The following is a 25,605-nucleotide window of genomic DNA, read 5'->3' on the forward strand; positions in this document are numbered from 1 at the left end:
TATTGTTTTCCTCTATTTCTTTGCATTGATTGCTGAGGAAGGCTTTCTTATCTCTCCTTGCTATTCTTTGGAACTCTGCATTCAAATTTGTATATCTTTCCTTTTCTCCATTGCCTTTTGCTTCTCTTCTTTTCTCAGCTATTTATAACGCCTCATCAGACAACCATTTTGCGTTTTTGCATTTCTTTTTCTTGGGGATGATCTTGATCACTGCCTCCTGTACAATGTAACAAACCTCCATATATAGTTTTCTTCAGGCACTTTATAAGATCTAATCCCTTGAATCTGTCACTTTCACTGTATAATTGTAAGGGATTTGATTTAGGTCATACCTAATTGGTCTAGTGGTTTTCCTTTCTTCAATTTAAGTCTGAATTTAGCAATAGGGAGTTCATGATGTGAGCCACAGTCAGCTCTTGGTCTTGTTTTTGCTGACTGTATAGAGCTTCTCCATCCTTGGCTGCAAAGAATATAATCTGATTTCAGTACTGACCATCTGGTGTTGGAAGAGGGTGTTTGCTATGACCAGTGCATTTTCTTGGCAAAACTCTATTAGCATTTGCCCTACTTCATTCTGTACTCCAAGGCCAAATATGCCTGTTACTCAAGGTATCTTGACTTCGTATTTTTGCATTCTAGTTCCCTATAATGAAAAGGACCTTTTTTGGGTGTTCTAGAAGGTCTTGTAGGTCTTCATAGAATGTTCAACTTCAGCTTCTTCAGCATTACTGGTTGGGGCATAGACTTGGATAACTGTGATATTGAATGGTTTGCTGTAGAAATGAACAGAGATCATTCTGTCATTTTTGAGATTGCATCCAAGTACCACATTTTCGACTCTTGTTGACTATGATGGCTACTCCATTTCTTTTAAGGGCTTCCTCCCCATAGTAGTAGATATAATGGTCATCTGAGTTAAATTCACCCATTCCAGTCCATTTTAGTTCACTCATTCCTAAAATGTCAATGTTCACTCCTGCCATCTCCTGTTTGGCCACTTCCAATTTGCCTTGATTCATGGACCTAACATTTCAGGTTCTTATGCAATATTGCTCTTTACAGCATTGAACTTTACTTCCATCATGCGTCACATCCACAGCTGGGTGCTATTTTTGCTTTTTCTCTTCATTCTTTCTGGAGTAATTTCTCCACTGATCTCCAGTAGCATATTGGGCACCTACTGACCTGGGGAGTTCCTCTTTTGGTATCCTATCATTTTGCCTTTTTATACTGCTTATGGGGTTCTCAAGGCAAGAATACTGAAGTGGATTGCCATTCCCTTCTCCAGTGAACCACATTTTGTCAGAATTCTACATCGTGACCTGTACGTCTTGGGTGGCTCTACAAGACATGGCTCATAGTTTCATTGAGCTAGATAAGGCTGTGGTCCATGTGATCAGTTTGGTTAGTTTTCTGTGATGGTGGTTTTCATTCTGTCTGCCCTCTGAGGGAGAAGCGTAAGAGGCTTGTGGAAGCTTCTTGATGGGAGAGACTGACCGAGGGGGAAACTGGGTCTTGTTTTGATGGGCGGAGCCATGTTCAGCAAATCTTTAATCCAATTTTCTGTTTATTGGTGGGGCTGTGTTCCCTCCTGTTGCTTGACCTGAGGCTAAATTATGGTGGAGGTAATGAAGATAATGGTCACCTCCTTCAAAAGATCCCATGCACACACTCTGTCCTCAGTGCCTCTGATGCTGAAGCAGGCCACCACCGACCCACGCCTCCCCTGGATACTCCTGGACACTCACAGGCAAGTCTGGGTCAGTCACCTGTGAGGGTCACTGCTCCTTTCTCCTGGGTCCTCGTGCTCACAGGGTTTTGTTTGTGCCCTCCAAGAGTCTGTTTCCCCAGTCCTCTGTAAGTTCTGTGGTTGTATGGTGGGGTTAATGGCGACCTCCTCCAAGAGGGCTTATGCCGTACCCGAGTCTGCACCCAGAGCCCCTGTGGCAGGCCATGCTGATGCGTACCTCCTCAGGAGACACTCAGACACAGTTCTGGATCAGTCTCTGTGAGCTGGATATGCCTTTCATGCCCTTTCCAGGGTTGAGCAGCTCCGGCGACCAGGTGCTTGGCAAGCACATGCTCCCAGGTGGGCCCTGCATATTAATCACCTCCCTGGTCCTGGCTGCTTGGCTTCCGTCTCATGTGTGCTGTATGTCTCCTCTGGAGAGCTGATCTCAGGCTGTGACTCTTCTGGTGAAATCAGCCATACATGATCTCAGGGTGATGTGGTTAGAAGCTGGGAGCCTGCTCACAGTTTGGTGGAAGATGCCTTCTCTGGGACTGAGATTGTAGCAGCACGGCTGCGGGCCAGCTCACTAAGCACAGGCGGCTGCGGGCCGGCTCACTAGGCTCAGGTGTCTGTGGGCCAGCTCATTAAGCGCGGCCAAGAGGAGATACTCCACGTCCGAGGTCGGGGCAGCGGCCTAGAGTGACAGGCTGTGACGGCGCAGGAACAGCCGAGAAGAGCTACCCTGCATCCGAGGTCAGGGGCGGCCGGGAGGAGACACCCTGTCCCGAGGTCAGGGCGGCAGCCAGGAGGAGCTACCCCACGTCCGAGGCCAGTGGCGGCCGGGAGGAGAAACCCCGCGTCCGAGATCAGGGGTGGCCAGGAGAAGCCACCTCGTGCCCAAGGCCAGGGGCGGTGACCTTGAGGAGCCACCCCGGGCCCGAGGCCAGGGCCGGCAGCTGGGACTAGCAACCTGAGGGGTGGTGGCTGCGCAGGCACAGGAGGCCCAAGAGGAGCCATCCCACGTTGAAGGTCAGGAATGGCGGCAGTAAGGAGATACCCCTCGTCCAAGGTAAGGAACAGCGGCTGTGCTTTGTTGCAGCAGCCGTGAAGAGATACCCCACGCCAAGGTAAGAGAAACCCAAGTAAGATGGTAGGTGTTGCAAGAGGGCATCAGAGGGCAGACACACTGAAACCATACTCACAGAAAACTAGTCAATCTAATCACACTAGGACCACAGCCTTGTCTAACTATGAAACCAAGCCATGCCTGTGGGGCAACCCAAGATGGGTGGGTCATGGTGGAGAGGTCTGACAGAATGTGGTCCACTGGAGAAGGGAATGGCAAGCCACTTCCGTATTCTTGCCTTGAGAACCCCATGAACAGTATGAAAAGGCAAAATGATAGGATACCAAAAGAGGAACTCCCCAGGTCAGTAGGTGCCCAATATGCTACTGGAGATCAGTGGAGAAATAACTCCAGAAAGAATGAAGGGATGAAGCGAAAGCAAAAACAATACCCAGTTGTGGATGTGACTGGTGATAGAAGCAAGATCTGATGCTGTAAAAACCAATATTGCATAGGAACCTGGAATGTCAGGTCCATGAATCAAGGCAAATTGGAAGTGGTCAAACAAGAGATAGCAAGGGTGAACGTCAACATTCTAGGAATCAGTGAACTAAAATGGACTGGAATGGTTGAATTTAACTCAGATGACCATTACATCTACTACTGCAGGCAGGAATCCCTCAGAAGAAATGGAGTAGCCATCATGGTCAACAAAAGAGTCCGAAATGCAGTATTTGGATGCAATCTCAGAAACGACAGGATGATCTCTGTTCATCTCCAAGGCAAACCATTCAATATCACAGTTATCCAAGTCTATGCCCCAACCAGTAACTCTGAAGAAACTGAAGTTGAACGGTTTTATGAAGACCTACAAGATCTTTTAGAACTAACACCCAAAAAAGATGTCCTTTTCATTATAGGGGACTGGAATGCAAAAGTAGGAAGTCAAGAAACACCTGGAGTAACAGGCAAATTTGGCCTTGGAATGCAGAATGAAGCATGGCAAAGACTAATAGAGCTTTGCCAAGAAAATGCACTGGTCATAGCAAACACCCTCTTCCAACAACACAAGAGAAGAGTCTACACATGGACATCACCAGATGGTCAACACCGAAATCAGATTGATTATATTCATTGCAGCCAAAGATGGAGAAGCTCTATACAGTCAACAAAAACAAGACCAGGAGCTGACTGTGGCTCAGATCATGAACTCCTTATTACCAAATTCAGACTTAAATTGAAGAAAGTAGGGAAAACTGCTAGACCATTCAGGTATGACCTAAATCAAATCCCTTATGATTATAGAGTGGAAGTGAGAAATAGATTTAAGGGTCTAGATCTGATTGATAGAGTGCCTGATGAACTATGGAATGAGGTTCGTGACATTTTACAGGAGACAGGGATCAAGACCATCCCCATGGAAAAGAAATGCAAAAAAGCAAAATGGCTGTCTGGGGAGGCCTTACAAATAGCTGTGAAAAGAAGAGAGGCGAAAAGCAAAGGAGAAAAGGAAAGATATAAGCATCTGAATGCAGAGTTCCAAAGAATAGCAAGAAGAGATAAGAAAGCCTTTCTCAGCGATCAATGCAAAGAAATAGAGGAAAAGAACAGAATGGGAAAGACTAGAGATCTCTTCAAGAAAATGAGAGATACCAAGGGAACATTTCATGCAAAGATGGGCTCGATAAAGGACAGAAATGGTCTGGACCTAACAGAAGCAGAAGATATTAAGAAGAGGTGGCAAGAATACACGGAAGAACTGTACAAAAAAGATCTTCACGACCCAGATAATCATGATGATGTGATCACTAATCTAGAGCCAGACATCTTGGAATGTGAAGTCAAGTGGGCCTTAGAAAGCATCACTATGAACAAAGCTAGTGGAGGTGATGGATTCCCGTTGAGCTGTTTCAAATCCTGAAAGATGATGCTGTGAAAGTGCTGCACTCAATATGCCAGCACATTTGGAAAACTCAGCAGTGGCCACAGGACTGGAAAAGGTCTGTTTTCATTCCAATCCCAAAGAAAGGCAATGCAAAAGAAGGCTCAAACTACCGCACAATTACACTCATCTCATATGCTGGTAAAGTAATGCTCAAAATTCTCCAAGCCAGACTTCAGCAGTACGTGAACTGTGAACTCCCTGATGTTCAAGCTGGTTTTAGAAAAGGCAGAGAAACCAGAGATCAAATTGCCAACATCCGTTGGATCATGGAAAAAGCAAGAGAGTTCCAGAAAAACATCTATTTCTGCTTTATTGACTATGCCAAAGCCTTTGACTATGTGCATCACAATAAACTGTGGAAAATTCTGAAAGAGATGGGAATAACAGACCACCTGGCCTGGCTCTTGAGAAATCTGTATGAAGGTCAGGAAGCAACAGTTAGAACTGGACATGGAACAACAGACTGGTTCCAAATAGGAAAAGGAGTACATCAAGGCTGTATATTGTCACCCTGCTTATTTAACTTCTATGCAGAGTACATCATGAGAAACGTTGTACTGGAAGAAACACAAGCTGGAATCAAGATTGCCAGGAGAAATATCAATAACCTCAGATGTGCTAATGACACCACCCTTCTGGCAGAAAGTGAAGAGGAACTAAAAAGCCTCTTGATGAAAGTGAAAGAGGAGAGTGAAAAAGTTGGCTTAAAAGTAAACATTCAGAAAACGAAGATCATGGCATCTGGTCCCATCACTTCCTGGGAAATAGATGGGGAAACAGTAGAAACAGTGTCAGACTTTATTTTTTTGGGCTCCAAAATCACTGCAGATGATGACTGCAGCCATGAAATTAAAAGACACTTACTCCTTGGAAGAAAAGTTATGACCAGCCTAGATAGTATATTCAAAAGCAGAGACATTACTTTGCCGACTAAGGTCCGCCTAGTCAAGGCTATGGTTTTCCCTGTTGTCATGTATGGATGTGAGAGTTGGACTGTGAAGAAGGCTGAGCGCTGAAAAATTGCTGCTTTTGAACTGTGGTGTTGGAGAAGACTCTTGAGAGTCCCTTGGACTGCAAGGAGATCCAACCAGTCCATTCTGAAGGAGCTCAACCCTGGGATTTCTTTGGAAGGAATGATGCTAAAGCTGAAGCTCCAGTACTTTGGCCACCTCGTGTGAAGAGTTGACTCATTGGAAAAGACTCTGATGCTGGGAGGGATTGGGGGCAGGAGGAGAAGGGGACGACAGAGGATGAGATGGCTGGATGGCATCACGGACTCAATGGACGTGAGTCTGAGTGAACTCCGGGAGATGGTGATGGACAGGGAGGCCTGGTGTGCTGAGATTCATGGGGTTGCAAAGAGTCGGACACAACTGAGCAACTTAACTGAACTGAACTGAACTCACCTTCTGGCTCTGGCTGTTGCTAGCCTGCCTCTCTGCCTCTGGGCAGGGAGGGGCTGGTATGGAGCCAGCTGGTTCTCCTTTGGTATCCACTCAGTCCTTTGTTCTGTGAGCAGGCCAGCTGTGCCTTTCGTGGTTAGAGCCTTTCTTGGGAAAGTTCTCTTTTCCGCAATTTCGGTTAGGTGTGTTTTCTGTGGTTTTGTTTTGTTTTGTCTTTTCTCTCCCTGTTATGTTGCCCTCTGAGAATCCAAAACTCCCCATAGACCTACCTGTGAGAGGTTTTCCTACTGTGTAGAAACTTCTCCTCCTTCACGACACCTCCCCAGGACAGGTCTCTGTCCCTAACTCTTTCATCTCTCTTTTTGTGTTTTCAATTTTGTCCTACCTCCTTTTGAAGAGAATGCGGTGCCTTTCTGGGTGCCTGGTATCCTCCGCCAGTATTCAGAAGTTGTTTTGTGGAAGTTGCTCAGCATTCAAATGATCTTTTGATGAATTTGTGGGGGAGAAAGTGGTCTCCCCATCCTATTCCTCCGCCCTCTTGAAGCAGCAAGCAAGAATACACAGAACTATACAAAAAAGATCATGACCCAGATAACCACGATGGTGTGATCACGCACCTGGAGCCAGACATCCTGGAATGCGAAGTCAAGTGGGCATTAGAAAATATCACTCTAAACAATGCTAGTGGAGGTGACGGAATCCCAGTGGAGCTAGTTCAGATCTTAAAAGATGATGCTTTTAGAGTGTTGCATGCAATATGCCAGCAAATTTGGAAAACTTGGCATTGGCCACAGGACTGGAAAAGGTCAGTTTTCATTCCAATCCCAAAGAAAGGTAATGCCAAAGAATGCTCAAATATTGCACAATTACACTCATCTCACATGCTAGAAAAGTAATGCTTAGAGTTCTCCAAGCCAGTCTTCAACAGTATGTGAACCATGAACTTCCAGATGTTCAAGCTTGATTTAGAAAAGGCAGGGAAACCAGAGATCAAATTGCCAACATCCTTTGCGTCATCAAAAAAGCAAGAGAGTTCCAGAAAAACATCTGCTTTATTGACTATGCCAAAACCTTTGACTGTGTGACTCACAATAAACTGTGGAAAATTCTGAAAGAGATGGGAATACCAGACGACCTGACCTGCCTCCTGAGAAATCTGCTGGTCAAGAAGCAACAGTTAGAATGGGACATGCAACAACAGACTGATTTCAAATTGGGAAAGGAGTACATCAAGGCTGTATATTGTCCCCCTGCTTATTTAACTTCTATGCAGAGTACATCATGCAAAATGCTGGGCTGGATGAAGCACAAGCTGGAATCAAAATTGCTGGGAGAAATATCAATAACCTCAAAATACAGATGACACCACCCTTATGGCAGAATGTAAAGAAGAACTGAAGAGCTTCTTGGTGAAAGAGAAGAGTAAAAAGTTGACTTAAAGCTCAACATTCAGAAAACTAAGATCATGGCATCCGGTCCCATCACTTCATGGCAAATAGATGGGGAAACAGTGGAAACAGTGAGAGACTTTATTTTGGGGGGCTCCAGAATCACTGCAGATGGTGACTGCAGCCATAAATTTCAAAGATGCTTGCTCCTTGGAAGAAAAGCTATGACAAACATAGTCAGCATATTAAAAAGCAGAGACATTACTTTCCCAAGAAAGGTCTGCTAGTCAAAGCTTTGCTTTTTCCAGTAGTCATGTATAGATGTGAGAGTTGGACTATTAAGAAAGCTGAGCGCCGAAGAATTGATGCTTTTTAACTGTGGTGTTGCAGAAGACTCTCGAGGGTCCCTTGGACTGCAAGGAGATCCAACCAATCCATCCTAAAGGAGATCAGTCCTGAATATTCATTGGAAGAATTGATGCTGAAGCTGAAAATCCAGTACTTTGGCCACCTCATGAGAAGAGCTGACTCATTGGAAAAGATCCTGATGCTGGGAAAGATTGAGGGCGGGAGGAGAAGGGACGACAGAGGATGAGATGGTTGGATGGCATCACTGACATGATGGACATGACTTTGAATAGGCTCCAAGAGTTAGTGATGGACAGGAAGCCTGGCGTGCTGTAGTCCATGGGGTCACAAAGAGTCAGACACGACTGAACTGAACTGAATTCATTCTTTTTCTAAAAAAGTGACCCATGTTTTTAACTGTTGTTTTCTCACCCTGTTTTCCTGGCTAGAAAAGTTTGAGCATGCAAAGACCTCTTTACATTTTGTACTGTTCCTGTCCTTTATGGTTCAGTCTAGTAAAATTGCTTTTAAAAACGTTGTGGGTGCCTTGTTTTTATATTATAATTATATTAAATTATAATCAATTCATTGGATAAAAGCCACATCCATATTTTATTTCTGATACAGGCTCTACCTTGGGCCCCCTGTGAGACTGCTGTGTTAAACTGTTCTGTTTCTAGTAGGTGTGATATCAATCAGTTGTCCTAACCTACCCAATCTGTACCTTGACTTCTATTAGGAAAAATGTTCTCTACCATACTCATACTGTTACTCTAAGGATGGGAATACCAGACCACCTAACCTGCCTCTTGAGAAATCTGTATGTAGTTCAGGAAGCAACAGTTAGAACTGGACATGGAACAACAGACTGGTTCCAAATAGGAAAAGGAGTACTTCAAGGCTGTATATTGTCACCCTGCTTATTTAACTTCTATGCAGGGTACATCATGAGAAACGCTGGACTGGAAGAAACACAATCTGGAATCAAGATTGCCGGGAGAAATATCAATAACCTCAGATATGCAGATGATACCACCCTTATGGCAGAAAGTGAAGAGGAACTAAAAAGCCTCTTGATGAAAGTGAAAGAGGAGAGCGAAAAAGTTGGCTTAAAGCTCAACAGTCAGAAAACAAAGATCATGGCATCTGGTCCCATCACTTCCTGGGAAATAGATGGGGAAACAGTGGAAACAGTGTCAGACTTTATTTTTGGGAGCTCCAAAATCACTGCAGATGGTGACTGCAGCCATGAAATTAAAAGACGCTTACTCCTTGGAAGAAAAGTTATGACCAGCCTAGATAGTATATTCAAAAGCAGAGACATTACTTTGCCGACTAAGGTCCGCCTAGTCAAGGCTATGGTTTTCCCTGTGGTCATGTATGGATGTGAGAGTTGGACTGTGAAGAAGGCTGAGTGCCAAAGAATTGCTGCTTTTGAACTGTGGTGTTGGAGAAGACTCTTGAGAGTCCCTTGGACTGCAAGGAGATCCAACCAGTCCATTCTGAAGGAGATCAACCTTGGGATTTCTTTGGAAGGAATGATGCTAAAGCTGAAGCTCCAGTACTTTGGCCACCTCATGCGAAGAGTTGACTCATTGGAAAAGACTCTGATGCTGGGAGAGATTGGGGGCAGGAGGAGAAAGGGCTGACCCAGGATGAGATGGCTGTATGGCATCAGGGACTCAATGGACGTGAGTCTGAGTGAACTCCGGGAGATGGTGATGGACAGGGAGGCCTGGTGTGCTGCAATTCATGGGGTCGCAAAGAGTCGGACACGACTGAGCTACTGAACTGAACTGAACTGAACTGAAGGCCATGTTATGATAAAGCTCTGAAAAGAAATAGAACTGGAAAGAGTTGAAGGAGGAGACAATCAGATAATGATCTTGAAGGATGGTGAAGTTATAGCCATGTTTTGAATCTGGCATGTTACTAATACACTCCAATGAAACTGTAGTTAAAGCATAGTGGCCACATAGGTATTTTTGTGGGCTATATTTGAGGTATATAGCCCATAAGTATGAAGCCTTGGTTCAGTGCTTTTAGCCTGTAGAAAATATTATATGCATATCTTCTCTCTCCATGATGCCTGGAGTGCCCTTCTCTCTCCCTGATCAGCTTGAGTTCATCCTTTTCAACTTGGTTGGATGGAATCTCTGTGAAATCTCCATTCCTCCAAGGAATGTGAATCATCTCTGCTCTACTCGCAATGCATGCATTTTTATTGCACATTTCACAGTGCCATGTAGTTATTTCCTTTTCACTCTGAAAGAGGAGGCTGGTACTGAGTAAGTGGAGTAGAGGCTTGAGGCAAATGAAGAGTACAAGAGAAAGCTGGGTCAAAAGGTTTTTTAAGACTCTACTACTGTGTGATATTAGTTACTATATCTTCAACTGGGCAGAAGTAAAAATAGAAGTTATGTACAGAGGTATTTCTGGCATGCAGCTCTAGTTACAGCTATCTCTACTTTATGTGATTTATATGGTCTGGGGTCTTTTTTGGGGGGTAGGTGATCTGAGAGGATTCAGTTATTCCAGATACAGCTGTAATTATTTCAAAATATAATTAACCGTTGAATGATGGACTAGTTATTAGGAGCTTCCTAGATACGGTTTTTTTGTTTGTTTTGTTTTGTTTTTATAAATCCAAGTGGAAATATGCAAGTACTAGTTTGAAAAAGAAATGATCCAAGTGCCTTTTGGCCCAAGTAAGATAGACCAATATGCTACTGGAGATCAGTGGAGAAATAACTCCAGAAAGAATGAAGGGATGGAGCCAAAGCAAAAACAATACTCAGTTGTGGATCGACAGAGGATGAGATGGCTGGATGGCATCACTGACTCAATGGACATGAGTCTGAGTGAACTCCAGGAGTTGGTGATGGACACGGAGGCCTGGAGTGCTGCGATTCATGGGGTCGCAAAGAGTTGGACATGACTGAGTGACTGAACTGAACTGAAGATAGAAAAGGTCAATATCTTGTTAATTTCTAAATATCATCACACTATGAAGCAAGGTGGAGTCCTATGCCTTTATTCAAGAGAAGCAAGACTGGTTGTTCTTTGCTAACAGTGACACACATTTCCTGGAATTGTAGAGATTCCTTCCCAGGTCCCTTAAAGGAAGCAGTGAGGCACCGGCCACTCCGCATTGTTTCTACTGTCAGATCTAGATGACCCTAGTAAAGAGGTGAGAGAAGGTGGTAGGATCCGTGGTGCTATTTAAATTTTATTATTTTAGCATTAAAAAAAAATCTTTTGTGGGGAAAGTATAGAAATTGAGAGGTTGAAGATAAAAGAATGGATATTCAACAGAATACAGCCTCTGTAAATAGAAGGGAGGACTCCTCAGGGACCCTGAAAGCTGATGAATGGGTTTGCTCTGATCCACCGGGATCAGAGGAAAGGAAGTCAAGGTGATTGCGGATGTAAATGGCATCTTTGTTAGCTGGGCTAAGTAGAGAAAATTCTGTATTGATGATCTGTATATTTTCTTTGAAATAGGTAAAATTGTGTATCAAGTGTAGGAAGGATTAGGGGTGTGAAAGATGTCTTGAGGAAAGGGATAAAGATCGAACTCCCTTCTTTCTATCAGTGATGCAAGCCTGCTTGAGGATTTAACGGATCAGAGATCATGAATCTGCAGAGCATCAGGTTTCACATCTTTTGGTTCTTAAGTAGCACATACGAATATGTGGATTGGATAGAAAGATGTGCCAAGTAAGAGAAGGAAAGGGCGATGGAATAAAGCAATGAGAGGCATTAGCAGTGAGTGACTGAGGTGCTGGCTCTTCAGGTTAGGCTCGTAGGAAGCAAAGTCAATAGAAATGCAGGTCTGCAAGAGGTAAAGAAAGCATGTGAAGACCAAGGATGAGAGGCCATAGTAGGGGTGTGGAATGATAAAGAGAAAGATTAAAGAATCTTTATGTATAAATAGAAGTAGCCCTGGAGAGTGCTGCTTCAGGGCACAGCTTGAGGCAAGGGAGACTGAAATGAAGCAATGGTGCAAGTTACTGGGTTGAGGTTATAGATACCATGACATCCTGGCTGACCCAGGAATCATGCAGATGGGGCTCCTCCTATCCCACACAGTAGAAGAAGCCAAGTTTTACTGATGCTCTGTGCTCTGTCCAAAGTCATCCAGCTTACACAGAGCAGATCCATTTCTAGAAGACTAGGCAGTAACAAGTATCACCGCCCATGGACTTTTGGGGACTGTTTCTAATGATTTTAAGGAGTAGGGAAGGCCTGCAAGTGTGTAAACCTTTTTAATCCTAAAAAGACCTGCCTTTGTCCTTTCCTCCACTGGGTGGCATCACCAAAGACAGCCTGCCAATCCAGAAACCCAGTAAATCGACCTAGATTAATCTTCTTCCTTCAGCCCCCACATCCCATCAATCTCCAGGGCCTTATAAGTGTTGAATCCATCTTTCCATCCACTTAGTTTAAGCATTCAGCGTCTATAATTATTTCCTATTACTGCCAAAACAAATTAACACCAATTTAGGAGTTTAAAACAACATACATCTATTACTTTACAGTTTTACATTTCTGGTCAGAAGTCCAGTAGTGGTGGGGGAGGAGGGTCTCACCAGGATAAACTCAGTGTCAATCGAGCTGAATTCCTTTCCAGAGGCTCTAAGGGAGGATCCATTTCCTTATGGTGTTAGAGTGAAATTCCCATTTTTTGTTGTTGTTGTTGGCTGAGGTCCATTCCCAGCTTCTGGAGGCCACCCACATTCCTTGGCTCCTGACCCAGGTCAAGTTCTTTTCATACTTTGAATCTCTCTGACTCATTCATCCTCTTCATGGGAATCATATAATTAGATTAGATCCACCCAAATAATCCAAGATAATCTCCCCATCTCATTCTCTTTGGCCTTAATCACACCTGCCAAGTCCCTTTTGCCATGAAAGGTAACATATTCACAGGTTCTGGGGATTTGGGTGGGGACATCTTTCCTGAAATTTGTATTCTGCCTCCTGCTGCATCCTAGGGCTTCCCTGGTGGCTCAGGCGGTAAAGAATCTGCCTGCAATGCAGGAGACTTGGGTTCAATCTCTGGGTCAGGAAGATCCCCTGGAGGAGGGCATGGCAACCCACTCCAGTATTCTTGCCCAGAGAATACCCATGGACAGAGGAGTCTGGTGGGCTACAGTCCATGGGGTCACAAAGAGTTAGACACGACTGAGCTGTATCACGACTGAGCGACTTCACTTTCACTTTTCACTTTCATACATTGGAGAAGGAAATGGCAGCCCACTCCAGTGTTCTTGCTTGGAGAATCCCAGGGATGGGGGAGCCTGGTGGGCTGCCATCTATGGGGTCGCACAGAGTCGGACACGACTGAAGCGACTTAGCAGTAGCAGCAGTAGAGCTGTATCCTAACATCCATCCTTGCAATTACTTCATAAGCAAATTTCCCAGCTCTGATGTTTTCTATGCTGTTTTCAGAGAAACCTTTCTAGAACATTTGGTATGTCTCCCATGCTCAAATTAATGTTCTTCAACTCCTACAGGAAGAAAACACTTAGATTTGGTCTTTTTCTATTGTTCCACTTCTTCACCAACCCTTCTTAATGCTTGAAAAATGTTTACCATGTCCTTCCTTAGAAGAAGGAAGCTCCCATTCCTTCTTATAAATTGAGCTCAGACATTACCTCCTTCAGAAAAATCTTCCTGACTCTCCCCTCCCCACAGGACAGTGTCCTAAACATCTCTGAACCTTCTGAATATTCCTATTGTGGTCATTAAACCCAAATGTGTTTACTTTCCTGTGTCCCAACCATACTCTGCCACTCACTAAATGTGAAATGTTGGTAGATTATTTTATTTCGCTATGCCTCCCTTTCTCTTTGTAAAACTAAGGTAGCTATGTTGTTCAGTACTCAGTCGTGTCCAACTCTTTCTGACCCCATGGACTGCAGCACACTAGCCTTCCCTGTCCTTCACTATTTTCCCGAATTTGCTCAAACTCATGTTCAATTAATTGATGATACCATCCAATCATCTCATCCTCTGTTGCACCCTTCTCCTCCTGCCCTCAATCTTTTCCAGCATCACAGTCTTTTCCAATGAGTCGGTTCTTCACATCAGGTGGCCAAAGGATTGGAGAGTCAGCTTCAGCATCAATCCTCCCAATGAGTATTCAGGGTTGATTTCTTAGGATCGACTGGTTTGATCTCTTTGCTGTCCAAAGGACTCTCAAAAGTCTTCTCCAGCACCACAGTTTGAAAGCATCAATTCTTCAGCACTCAGCATTCTTTATGGTTCAGCTCTCATATCCATACATGACTACTGGAAAAACCATAACTTTGACTATATGGACCTTTGTTGGCAAAGTGATGTCTCTCCTTCTTAATATGCTGTCTAGGTTTGTCATAGCTTTTCTTCCGAAGAGCAAACGTCTTATAATTTCATGGCTGCAGTCACCATTTGCAGTGGTTTTGAAGCTCAAGAAAATAAAGCGTGTCACTGTTTCCATTTTTTCCCCATCTATTTGCTATGAAGTGATGAGACCGGAAGCCATGATCTCAGTTTTTCGAAACTAAGGTAGCTATAGGATCTATAAGTTGTTATGAGGATTATAACAGTGACCAGCACATACGAAGTTTTGATAGTATTTCTAATATTTCCAGCCCTCTGCACAGAACCATCATATAGTAGGTGCTTAATGAAGGATGGATTCGTCACACTCCCAAGAAGGTCTGGCAACATTTGCCCTTGAGAATGACTACCTCGGGTTCAGGGCCCAGATTCTGCCCCATTCCGGTAAATAGCCACTCTTAGACTCTGTGGGTATGGGCAGTCATTGAAGTCCGCAGAGGTGGCTTAGACCACACTGACTTGCTGGGATCCAATGACCCTTTAACTCTTAAAGTTAACTCTTGCATCCCTCGCGAATGGAAACTTAGGAATCACTTATGCATCAGCTATTGCCAGGTAGACTTAAGGTCAGTAAAGGCTGAAAAGAAAAAGAAAAAAAAGGGCAGGCGGGATTTAGGGGCTTATACGGAAAATGATGTCGACGACGAAGCTAATGGCAACAGATAATAGATAATACATGCGTACTTGTTAGGTGCCTGGCGTGAGCTCACTTAAGAGACTCTATAGACTTGAGGCTGGTATCTCACTTTCATAGCTGAAGAAACCGAGAGACCCAAAAAGTAACTTCTTCCCTGCGTATCTCCCCAGCCGGTCCTGGCTCCTTGAGCCCAAAGGTCTTGCCTTGCCGCTCAAGTCCAGCTCCTGAGCCGCTGTCCAGCCCTCCTCCGCATTTCCCCGAGCCCTGGCCACTCCTGACCGGCAGTGAGGCCCTGGCTCTGAATCCCGGGTTCTCCTCGCCCCCGGCCCTTAACTCCTCCGCGCACGCTCCGCCCCCGGCCTCCGGCTCCTCCTCCTCGGTCGGCTCCGCCCCCAGTCTCCTAAATCCTCCTCCCGCCCCGCCCCTGGCTCTTTAGCTCTTCCTCCTGTCCCCGCCCCCGGCTCCTTTTCTCCCGCCCCTGGCTCCTTTTCTCCCGCCGTCTCTGGCCCGCGCTCTGCTGGTGAGTCCGCGGCAGCCCGCGATCGTTCTAGGGGCTAGGCAGCTCCGCACCGTAACCTCGCCCAGCTCGCCTCTTAGCGTCCCCGCGCCACCCGGCCCCTCTTCAGAGTAAGTGCCTCCCGGGCGCGCCGGTCCCGCATACATCCTCACAGAACTTCCTCGGCCTCTGGGCTGCGGGGTGCTCCTTGGGGGCACGCTTTCAGCTCACAGAGAGTTTCTGAAGTAAATGTGAGTGGGTGTGAGTGCGTGCGTCTGAGCTTGTGTGTGTGTGTGTGTGTGTGTGTGTGTGTGTGTGTGTGTGTGCAGGCGCGCACAGCTCCGGAAACTCCCCGGAGTTTTACCCAGTTCCTGTGTCGCCGAGATAATCTGAGACCTCCAGCTGGGAGCCCTTACCGACTCGAGCTGATGACCCTTAACTTCCACCCTCCTGCCCTGAGCCGCTTACTGTTCCTTCTGCAGATGGGGGCCCCGCTACGTGTCACGCCCTCCTGGTCACAGCTCCTGCTGTCGAAAGGACCGCCCCGGTTATCAGAATGTCCCAGATTGCAGACCGAGATGCTGGCCTGAGATTGTAATCCAACCCTGCATTGTAAAATGGGCAGCGACTAGAGTTTTGCCTTGAGACCGTTCGGTGGAGACTTCCTTTGAGGAAGAAAGTGTGTGTGTGTGTGTGTGTGTGTGTGTGCGTGTGTGCGCGCGCGCGAGTTCGTGTCTTTGCGCGCTCAGCACCTGATGCAAGAACACTTGGGCGCCTTCAGAACCTGGGCGGCTGGTAGGCAAGTTCAAGACCAGGTTGACCAACAGGGTTTAGGGGCCAAAAGATCTTCATTGATTCAGTAACACCGTTTTGCTAAAGCCAACTGACTTCCTAAAACATAGCACTGGGTAGGAGGAGCAGTACCCTGAGAGAAGCAAGGAAGGAGGAAGATAGTTGGGTGCTCAATGTTGAAACAACGGAAATCCTTGAGCTACTTAAGACTGATAATTCGACCCTTCTGTACATAATTTTTATTGGGGAGGTCAATACTATTTCAATACAGGGTGTATTTCTTCCCTAAAAAACATATTTATATTTAATTGATAGCAGGACAGTACTCTAATCCACCTGTAAAATGATTCCCTGGTTGCTGAGGTCCCATCCAATTATAACTGTCTCTGAATTCTTCTGTATCTCGGTTTATTCTTGTCATGTTCTTGCTGTGAAGTAGAGATGCCCATAGTGGTTTCCCACTTTCTTGATAAGACTTCATTTATGAGATGCTGGCAGGAAAATGGCATATGGAGTAGAAATTACTCATTGAGGCGTAAGGAAAACAAAAAACTATATAGCTAAAGGAAATAACCAGAACAGAGCAGACCTGAAGTTGCCATTGTGCCCTGGCATATGAAACTTAGAGCTGATAAATCACTTTAAGTGCTGCTTATCACAGCAGATATTTTTATCCTGGTTTGAATCCTGTGTTTTAGAAAAGTATTTCCACAGTGTTTTAACTAAGGAAACATTATGCTTTGAAATGTAAACATATGATTCCATCCCTCTTTAAGGAAAGAAATAATTATCACACTTAATTAAACACCTGGAGAGATTTATTGCCACCTTCTAATTAGATCTGTCGTGGGGAGTTAAGTCAGCAAGTTATGGTGACATAGCTGGCTTTTTTGTAGATTTTTTTGCGAGTACCAGTCCGCCCCATATGTACTACTTGGCTCTGCCACTTCTTGGCTTGGCTTTTGAGTTTATACCTGTAATTTGAATAAATAAAGTATAGGAAAATGGACTACCATCTTCCTCCCTGTAAAATATGGATACCTTAGACATTGAATATTTGGTATTAAGGTCTTTGCATTAACAGAAATAAGCCTTCTAAGCCATTATATCCATCTAGATTAGCTGCTAATTTAAGAATGATCAATAAAATATTGAATATAAGAAGGTGCCCCCCCAAATGTAGTAATTCTACACAGATGGTCCCTTACATTTTTTTTCTTTAAGGAGACTTTAATCTTAGTACCTTTTGTTCTGTTTAAATCTAGTGAGAAAAGGGGTGGCGTGAGCTAGAAAATCTACTTATCTTTGTTGTCTGTCAGTTTTCTGTTTCTACTATGTTACTGGATATAGTCTTCCTCTGTGTAGTGAGTGTTGTGGACGGGCTATTCTGGGAGCCCTACGGAATGGCAGAAGCTGAGGTTGTGTACTCACACTGCAGGGGCCAGGAACAGAGCATTTTAGGAGACCTGTTCTCTGCAATTCTTTATTCTGTTGAAATTGGAGGAAAGGGTGTGTGGAGAGAAATGATTGCATCTAAACAGTACCCATTAGGAAATCTTATGTTGGGGGAGGAGCAGTTTCTGGGTGGTTTATGACTTAGGGAACTTCGAATAGCAGATCGTTGAAGCTGAGACTGCCTTAGTGTGAGGCACTTGAGAGACCTCATAGTTGGTTGATTAAATTAATCCTCATCTGCTTGGATCAGCCCTTTGGAATGAACACATTTCCTTCTTGGAGATTTCATTTGTCCTCAATCAGAATTTAGCTTTGCTTCCACATCTTGCAGAAGAGTCCATTCTCTACCCCCTCTGTTTTTGCATGGTACAAATTGAGGGGGTTCAGCATGGGGTGATCTCTTGGAGGCATGGGAGGGTGGGTGATAAACAGAGAAAGGCCACCTGTTTTCTCATGGAGGTGGAAGGAGCATTAGCGCAACCCCAGTACCATGGACACTGACACAGGGGCCAACCTGGATAAATCGGGAAAGCCTCCCTCAGTTTGGTATTCCTAGAACTGGCTCCACTGCAGAGTGTAAGAGAAGGCACTATATGGTGCCAGATAAACTTTTATCACCTCAGCTTGCCTCAGGCTGCCCACATCCTGCCTTTAATACCAAATGCATGCGGTAAGAACTCAGCAAACACCAAAAAGGAGCTTTTAACACCTCAACCTTCATGTCTCCCTGTGAGAAACAGTTTACTTCCTGCTCCCTGCCCCCTCTGGTTTTGATAACTTTGGCCTAGGGGTCTGAGCCAATTGCAGTTTCTAGACTTCTGCCCATCAGTGGGTCTTCCCAATAGCTAAAAATGGATGAGTCATTAAGGGTAAAAAGAAAAAGAATCAGTGAACCTTGCTGCAAAATGTAAATGAGGTTAAGTAGTACCAGTGAATGTCAATTTGAATTCTGCATTTTGGCCTTAAGAGGAGGAAATGAGCTGCCAGTGTGGGTAGATGATTCTAGAATGAGAGGCCAGCGGAACATTAGGGACCATCTGGCCCGCGGTTCCTTAGGGACCATCTGGCCCAAGAGTCTTAGATAGTAGCATTGGCCCTTATACAAGTTGAGAGGTGCACCCCCTCCATCCAGCTTGCCAGGGCTCCATTCATTCAGGCAGCAGGTATTATTGAGCTCCTACTCTGTGAATGGCACTGTGCAACTCTCTCATGTTCCCACCAAGGCCTGGGATCCAAGATGGCTGGTGACATGCACAAAAATATTTGAACAGGTCCCTGAAGGTAAATTGATAGTTCAAAGATGAGTTCGCAATTCTTCTGAGTTTCACAAAGGAAAGTAAAGGCACTTCCTTAGCACAGTAGATGAACCATTTTCAAAATATTTTTTATTTTTCAATAATAAGAAGCTGAAATAAACATCTTTCTTCTGATGTCTATTTCAAATGACCAGAGGCATAATTGAAATAAACCTGAGCCATGAAATTAAAAGATGCTTACTCCTTGGAAGGAAAGTTATGACCAACCTAGATAACATATTCAAAAGCAGAGACATTACTTTGCCAACAAAGGTCCATTTAGTCAAGGCTATGGTTTTTCCAGTGGTCATGTATGGATATGAGAGTTGGACTGTGAAGAAAGCTGAGCCCCGAAGAATTGATGGTTTTGAACTGTGGTGTTGGAGAAGACTCTTGAGAGTCCCTGGGACTGCAAGGGGATCTAACCAATCCATTCTAAAGGAGATCAGCCCTGGGTGTTCTTTGGAAAGAATGATGCTAAAGCTGAAACTCCAGTACTTTGGCCACCTCATGTGAAGATTTGACTCATTGGAAAAGACTGATGCTGGGAGGGACTGGGGGCAGGAGGAGAAGGGGACGACAGAGGATGAGATGGCTGGATGGCATCACCAGCTCGATGGACGTGAGTTTGAGTGAACTCCGGGAGTTGGTGATGGACAGGGAGGCCTGGTGTGCTGCGATTCATGGGGTCACAAAGAGTCGGACACGACTGAGCGACTGAACTGAGTCCATAGGCTTTGTTTTCTTGGTCTTGCATGTGAAGCATGGAAATTACCTGAGAAACTTGTTTTAAAGTGTCACATGCTCCACAATAATCAAACAACATCCACTCATCCTTTCGGAGAGCAGTTGCTTTTCCTCTGGAAACAAGTGTTTATGGTTCGGAACCAAGGTAGCAAAGATTCAGTGTGTGTGGGTGTGTGTGTGTACTCAGTCATATCCAACTCTTTGCAATCCGGTGGACTGTAGCACTCCAAGCTCCTCTGTCCCTGGGATTTCCCAGGCAAGGTTACTGGAGTGGGTTGCTGTTTCCTTCTCCAGGGGATCTTCCCGACCCAGGGATCGAACCCTTGTCTACCTGCATCTCCTGCATTGCAGATGGATTCTTTACTGCTGAGCCACTAGAGCCAGCTGCAAAGCTGGATGGACATCACTAAGTTTGTTTTCCCAGGATTGTATATATATATATGTTTGGCCGCCCGCAAGGCTTGTGGGATCTTAATTGCCTGCTGCTGCTGCTGCTAAGTCACTTCAGTTGTGTCCGACTCTGTGCGACCCTATAGACAGCAGCCCACCAGGCTCCCCCGTCCCTGGGATTCTCCAGGCAAGAGCACTGGAGTGGGTTGCCATTTCCTTCTCCAATGCATGAAAGTGAAAAGTGAAAGTGAAGTCGCTCAGTCGTGTTCGACTCTTAGTGACCCCATGAACTGCAGCCTACCAGGCTCCCCCGTCCATGGGATTTTCCAGGCAAGAGTACTGGAGTGGGGTGCCATTGCCTGATCAGGGATCAAACCCGAGCCCTCAGCAGTCAAAATGCAGAGTCCTAACCACTGGACTACAAAGGAATTTCTGTATTGTGCTTTTTCACATAGAATAAGATGGGTGATTGATCTCTCTCTGGTCAAACATGAAGATATTTCACTCGAGGTGACTGAGGGGTAGGCATGCAGCCATCGTCCCCACCAAAAAGAAAGAAAAAAATGGGTGAGAGATCACTGGAATGGGCCTTTCCTGGAGCAACCCAAGCTAACTTATAAACACACTGGGGTTTGTTTCTTTAGTAACAGAGAATGGAATTAAATCCAAATTTCCACTTGTTATCATTTCCTTAAACATTGGGAATTAAGATGATTTCTAGTTTAGTCAAAAAGTGGTTGGTTCACAGGACACTGATGAAATCAGCTGTTCATATCTCGGCTAATACTGGCTGTGTAACTTGGGATAAGCTACTTAAGCTTTGAGCCTGTTGCTTCATCTAAAAAGTGGGGATATATATTTCTATTACCAAATTGTTTTGTTAGTTGAGCAGGATATTCCTCTCTTTATATCCAGTGTGCCAAAGCAAGTGGTCAACTTTGTTGGATTGGCCAAATTACTCTAATTTCAAGATGATGGTGTTTATACATAGTGGAGCAGAGAGGAAGAGTGGTGACTTGTACCACATATGCTTTTAACATGAACTCTCCTTTTTTGCCTCGGATGAAGCCAGAGAAGCCCAGAGAAGAACAGGCATGTAGCGCGGCTTCACTGATTCCTGGGCTTCCCAGGTGGCACAGTGGTAGAGAATCCACATGCTAATACAGGAGATATAAGAGACTTAGGTTCGATCCCTGAGTGGGGAAGATACCCTGGAGGAGGAAATGGCAACCCATTCCGGTATTCTTGCCTGGAACGTCCCATGGACTAAGGAGCCTGGCGGGCTACAGTCCATAGAGGCACAAAGAGTCAGACACAACTGAGCGTGCACACACACACGCAGTGATTCCCAGCTGCAGGACCATGTGATTATATAGGCAAATCTTGCTGCTGCTGCTGCTGAAGAGAAATGAACCAGAGCAGGGCACCTGGGTTTTATGTGTCTGGGCAGGAGAAGAGCCATGGTATCCAGTAACCCTTCCTATACATGAGGGAAATTTTTAAAAGATTGGTTACAGTTCATTTGTGAGCAATGGGTTGCCCTTTCACCTGTGGGGGCTCTTATTTGAAACAGGTAATGGATGAAACCAGATTTTCCAAGCCAGACAGGAAGTGATGTCTCTGCTGCCCTTGGTGTCTCAAAGTTGCCTCGGCTGTCCTCAGGGAAAGTTGTGAGAGTTCTCAGCTGTAGGAGGCAGGGACACTACCTCCAGGGCTGTCCCCTGGAGCTAACTCTTCCGGGAACACAGCACTCCGCAGGGCACACAGGACACCGTGAGCATTTGAAAGGAGCCACCTGGCCAATACCCTGTTTAAGCCTGATTCTTATTCCTTTAAGCCAAATTCACCTAGTTCAAGCCTTCTCCACTCCTGAGTATTATTTTATTTCAGTAAATGAGTTCCCTGGGGCTTCCCTGGGGGTTCAGTGGTTAAGACTCTGTACTTCCAATGAAGGGGGCATAGGTTTGATCCCTGGTCGGGGAACTGGATCCCATATGTTGTGTGATACAGCCAAAAAATAAAAAAAAGCGTTCCTTAAAACATGACTTATAAATGGCATCATCAACTCAATGGACACGAGTCTGAGCAAACTCTGGGAAACAGGGAAGGACAGGGAAGCCTGGCGTGCTGCAGTCCATGGAGTCGCAAAGAGCTAGACACGACCGAGTGGCTGAACAACAGCAAAGAACATGACTGTCAACTAAAGTGAAAGAGACAGAGGTTGTGTGTATGCTTGTGGAGCCCTCACTGTCCTCATCTTTTCCCATCTCTGGCTTCCTCAGATGTGTGTAGGCTCTCTCACACACACACACAGATGGGAACAAGGGAATTCTATAGAAGTGTAACAAGGGAATTCTATAGAAATGCTACCTTCCTCTGAGAAAAAGTGCCAGTACAGTGTTGGCCAGAGGTTGCAAAGTTCAGAGCAAGCTTTGGTGACTCAGACCTTTAAGAAATAAATCTAATACCTGATTCCATCCCTCTGTGATCAGGAAAAACTCCTTTTCCCCTCCCCCTTCTCCTCTCTTTAAAAAGATGAAGTAGTTTTCTGGGAAATGGCTGGTGTTTGATTCAATACTATCCCCGCCCTGGAAGGGTAGAGCAGTCTAGACTCAGTGATGGAAATCTGTCTGCCTTAGTGCAGAGATAAGCCCCGGGTGACTCACCGAATATACCTGGGACAGGTAGTGAACTCAGACCTCTCCTGGCATTCAGCAATGGCCCCTGTGTAGCTGTTTTCCTCCTTTGCTTTTTATGGCCTGGAACACATGAAGGTTCTTGAAAAAGCAGCTGCTCTTCTTGTTAAGGTGAGAGACTCTGTGTCGATAAGGAACTTCCTGGGTCCCTGCCTGTGTGCCCTGAGTGGGCTGATTTGAGGATGCGACTATCTAAGCAGCCACAGAGGTGATCTCTCAAATGAAACTTTGAATTTGTCCAACATGTTGCTCTATTTTAGGGCTCGTCTGGGGCCATAGCTCCCAACATGACTGCAAATTAGAATCATCTAGGAAGCCTGATCCAAAAGGTGCAGATTCCTGGGCCCTACCTACTATGTTATCACAAAGTGGGGCCTAGGAATCTGCATTCTTAACAAACCTCACAGCCCTCCCACCCCATCCCCAGGGACTGATACCCAGCCAATTGAAAACCCCTAGCCTGGTGGGCTGCCATCTATGGGGTCGCACAGAGTTGGACACGACTAAAGTGACTTAGCAGCAGCAGCCTGGGAGAACAGTTTTAATGTCTTGGTCTCTAAAGATAATTCATTCAGCAGGTATCTGTAGGTGTTCTGTGTTTTTTGGCAGTGGAAAGTGCAAATCTCTTGAAAGTAATAGAGTAGCTTTAGAGTTTAAAGATGATTGACAGGAGCATGCCCCACATGAACACTTGTGTACCCATCCTAAGAAATAACGAAGTTTATACAAGTAGATCCTCACTGGGTTGAAAAATGTTGACTAACAGCCGGGTCAGGAACACAAAATAACAACCAAAACCACTTGTGGTGTCCTGCAGATAGATTCAGGAAGTGAAAGCCATGAAGCAGGGACACCAGGGAGTCCGCTCGGTGCACATTTGTTCACAGTCTCGATTTTGAATCACTGGCAGTGCTGACCTCATCCTTTAGTGTACTGCTGACTTGATACCTCGTGTCTCTTTGATCACTGACATGGGTGAGTGGGACCTGTTGGGAGGAGCCCCAGCCTCAAGACTCTCGAGTTGCCAAGTGGCCTGTTTTCTCTTCCCTGAGTCTACTTCTCTGTCCAGAGGTCCTGGCACTTCCAGGACTCTATCCTGTTCTGAAGGTGCCCTTCTCATGTTGTAATTGCTGAGCAGTAGAAAATGGAGAACAATTTTCTTTGTAATGGTCTTGCTTGCTCTAACTTCCTCCTCCTTCTCCCCTCCTCCACTTCCTCTTCCTTTTCTTCTTCCTCCTCATCCTTTTGCTTTATTTTGCATTTTGAGTTGTGTCAGTACTTGAGACTTTCTTCCCTATTTCTAAATTCTGGTCAGTTTTTAATTTATCATTCTAATAGCAGCCTTGAAAACTGAATAATAGTGGTCTGCTACTGATGATCGTTGTTTATTTGCTCAGTCGTATCTGACACTTTGTGACCTCCGTGGACTATAGCCGGCCAGGCTCCTCTGCCCATGGGCTTTTCCAGGCAAGAATACTGGAGTGGCTTACCATTTCCTTCTCCAGGGGATCTTCCCAACCCAGGGATCACACCCACATCTCCTGCACTGGTAGGCAGATTCGTTACCACTGAGCTACCAGGGAAGCCCACTAGTAATGATACGTAATACTAATTTTCATAGAACCACGATTTTTTCCTTTAGGTTTAAATATCTGACTTGGGACACAGTTTGGGAAAAGGGACAGATGGAGGAGGTTGGGCAGTGACTTGCAGAGACAGACCGCAGGGCAGAGAGTGAATCACCGTGGTCTTCCTGGTGCATACCTGGGCTCTGAGTTCCTTATAAACATGTTCACCTGAAAGTTTACCCTTCGATCAGTCTTTTGTAAGTTCTGTTCCCTTTTGTGGTTGCCCTAATATTTGTATATTCATGATAATAAATAGTATACTAGATCCCTGTAACAGTTTGCTGGGGCTATCGTAACAATATACCGCAGACTGGGTGCGACTTAGCAGCAGCAGCAGCAGCAGCAGGGTGGCTTAATAGGAATTTATTTCTCACAGTTCTGGAGGCTGGAAAACCAAGATCAAGTTGTTGACAGGTATGATTTCTCCTGAGGCTTCTCTCCTAGGTTTGAAGGTGATCACCTTCTTGTTTCTTTACGTGGTCTTTCCTCAGTGTGCATGCAGCTGTGGGCTCTTTCTCTTTATAAGGACAGCATTCATATTGGGTTAGAGTCCTACTCTTTTGACCTCATTTAACCTTTATTACTTTTTAAAAGGCCCTCTCTCACCCTGGGCTTCACTGTATGAATTTGGAGGGGAGGGGGCAGAAGTCTTATCTATAGCAATCTCTTTTGTAAAGGTTATTACAGAGAGTTCCCTGGCAGTCTAGTGACTAGGACAGGGCACTTTCACTGTAGTGGCCTGGGTTCAACCCTTGACTGAGGAACTAAGGTCCTGAAAGTTGTACAGAGTGGCCCCCCAAAAAGGGAGGGGGTATTACAAATAATATCCTTTGTATTATTATATGGTTTACGTCTACATATAAGTCATACAGCATGGTCAAAAAAAGGGGGGGAGGGAGGTATTCCAATAATAGCCTTTTTGTTATTATCACATGGTTTATATCTACAGATATAATCCTCAGAAATCATGGTTATTAGTCTTCACTTTAAACAATGATCGTTTGAAGAAATTAAAACATGGGGGAAAGTTTTTTATATTTATCTGCTTATTTGAGGCCCTTCATTCTTTAGTATGGATCCATTTTCATCACATATTTTTCAATCCTTCAGCCTTGAGGAACTTCCTTATATTGCTGCAGTCCAGAGCTGCTGGCAACTCTCAGGCTTCTTTGTAAACGTGCCCCTCATGTCTGTGTGTCC

At 45.1% G+C, this 25,605-nt stretch overlaps 1 protein-coding gene across 1 annotated transcript in view; it reads left to right on the forward strand.

Annotated features, from left to right (window-relative positions):
• TNFAIP8 (TNF alpha induced protein 8) overlaps positions 15,373 to 25,605 on the forward strand; it is a 142,961-nt gene continuing 132,728 nt past the window's right edge. Inside the window, exon 1 of the mRNA XM_018050668.1 lies at positions 15,373 to 15,533. The gene's annotated coding sequence lies outside the window, so the exon portion shown is untranslated. The remainder of the gene's footprint in view (positions 15,534 to 25,605) is intronic.

The sequence above is a fragment of the Capra hircus genome, chromosome 7 (assembly GCF_001704415.2).
Source record: "Capra hircus breed San Clemente chromosome 7, ASM170441v1, whole genome shotgun sequence".
Taxonomy (NCBI): domain Eukaryota; kingdom Metazoa; phylum Chordata; class Mammalia; order Artiodactyla; family Bovidae; genus Capra; species Capra hircus.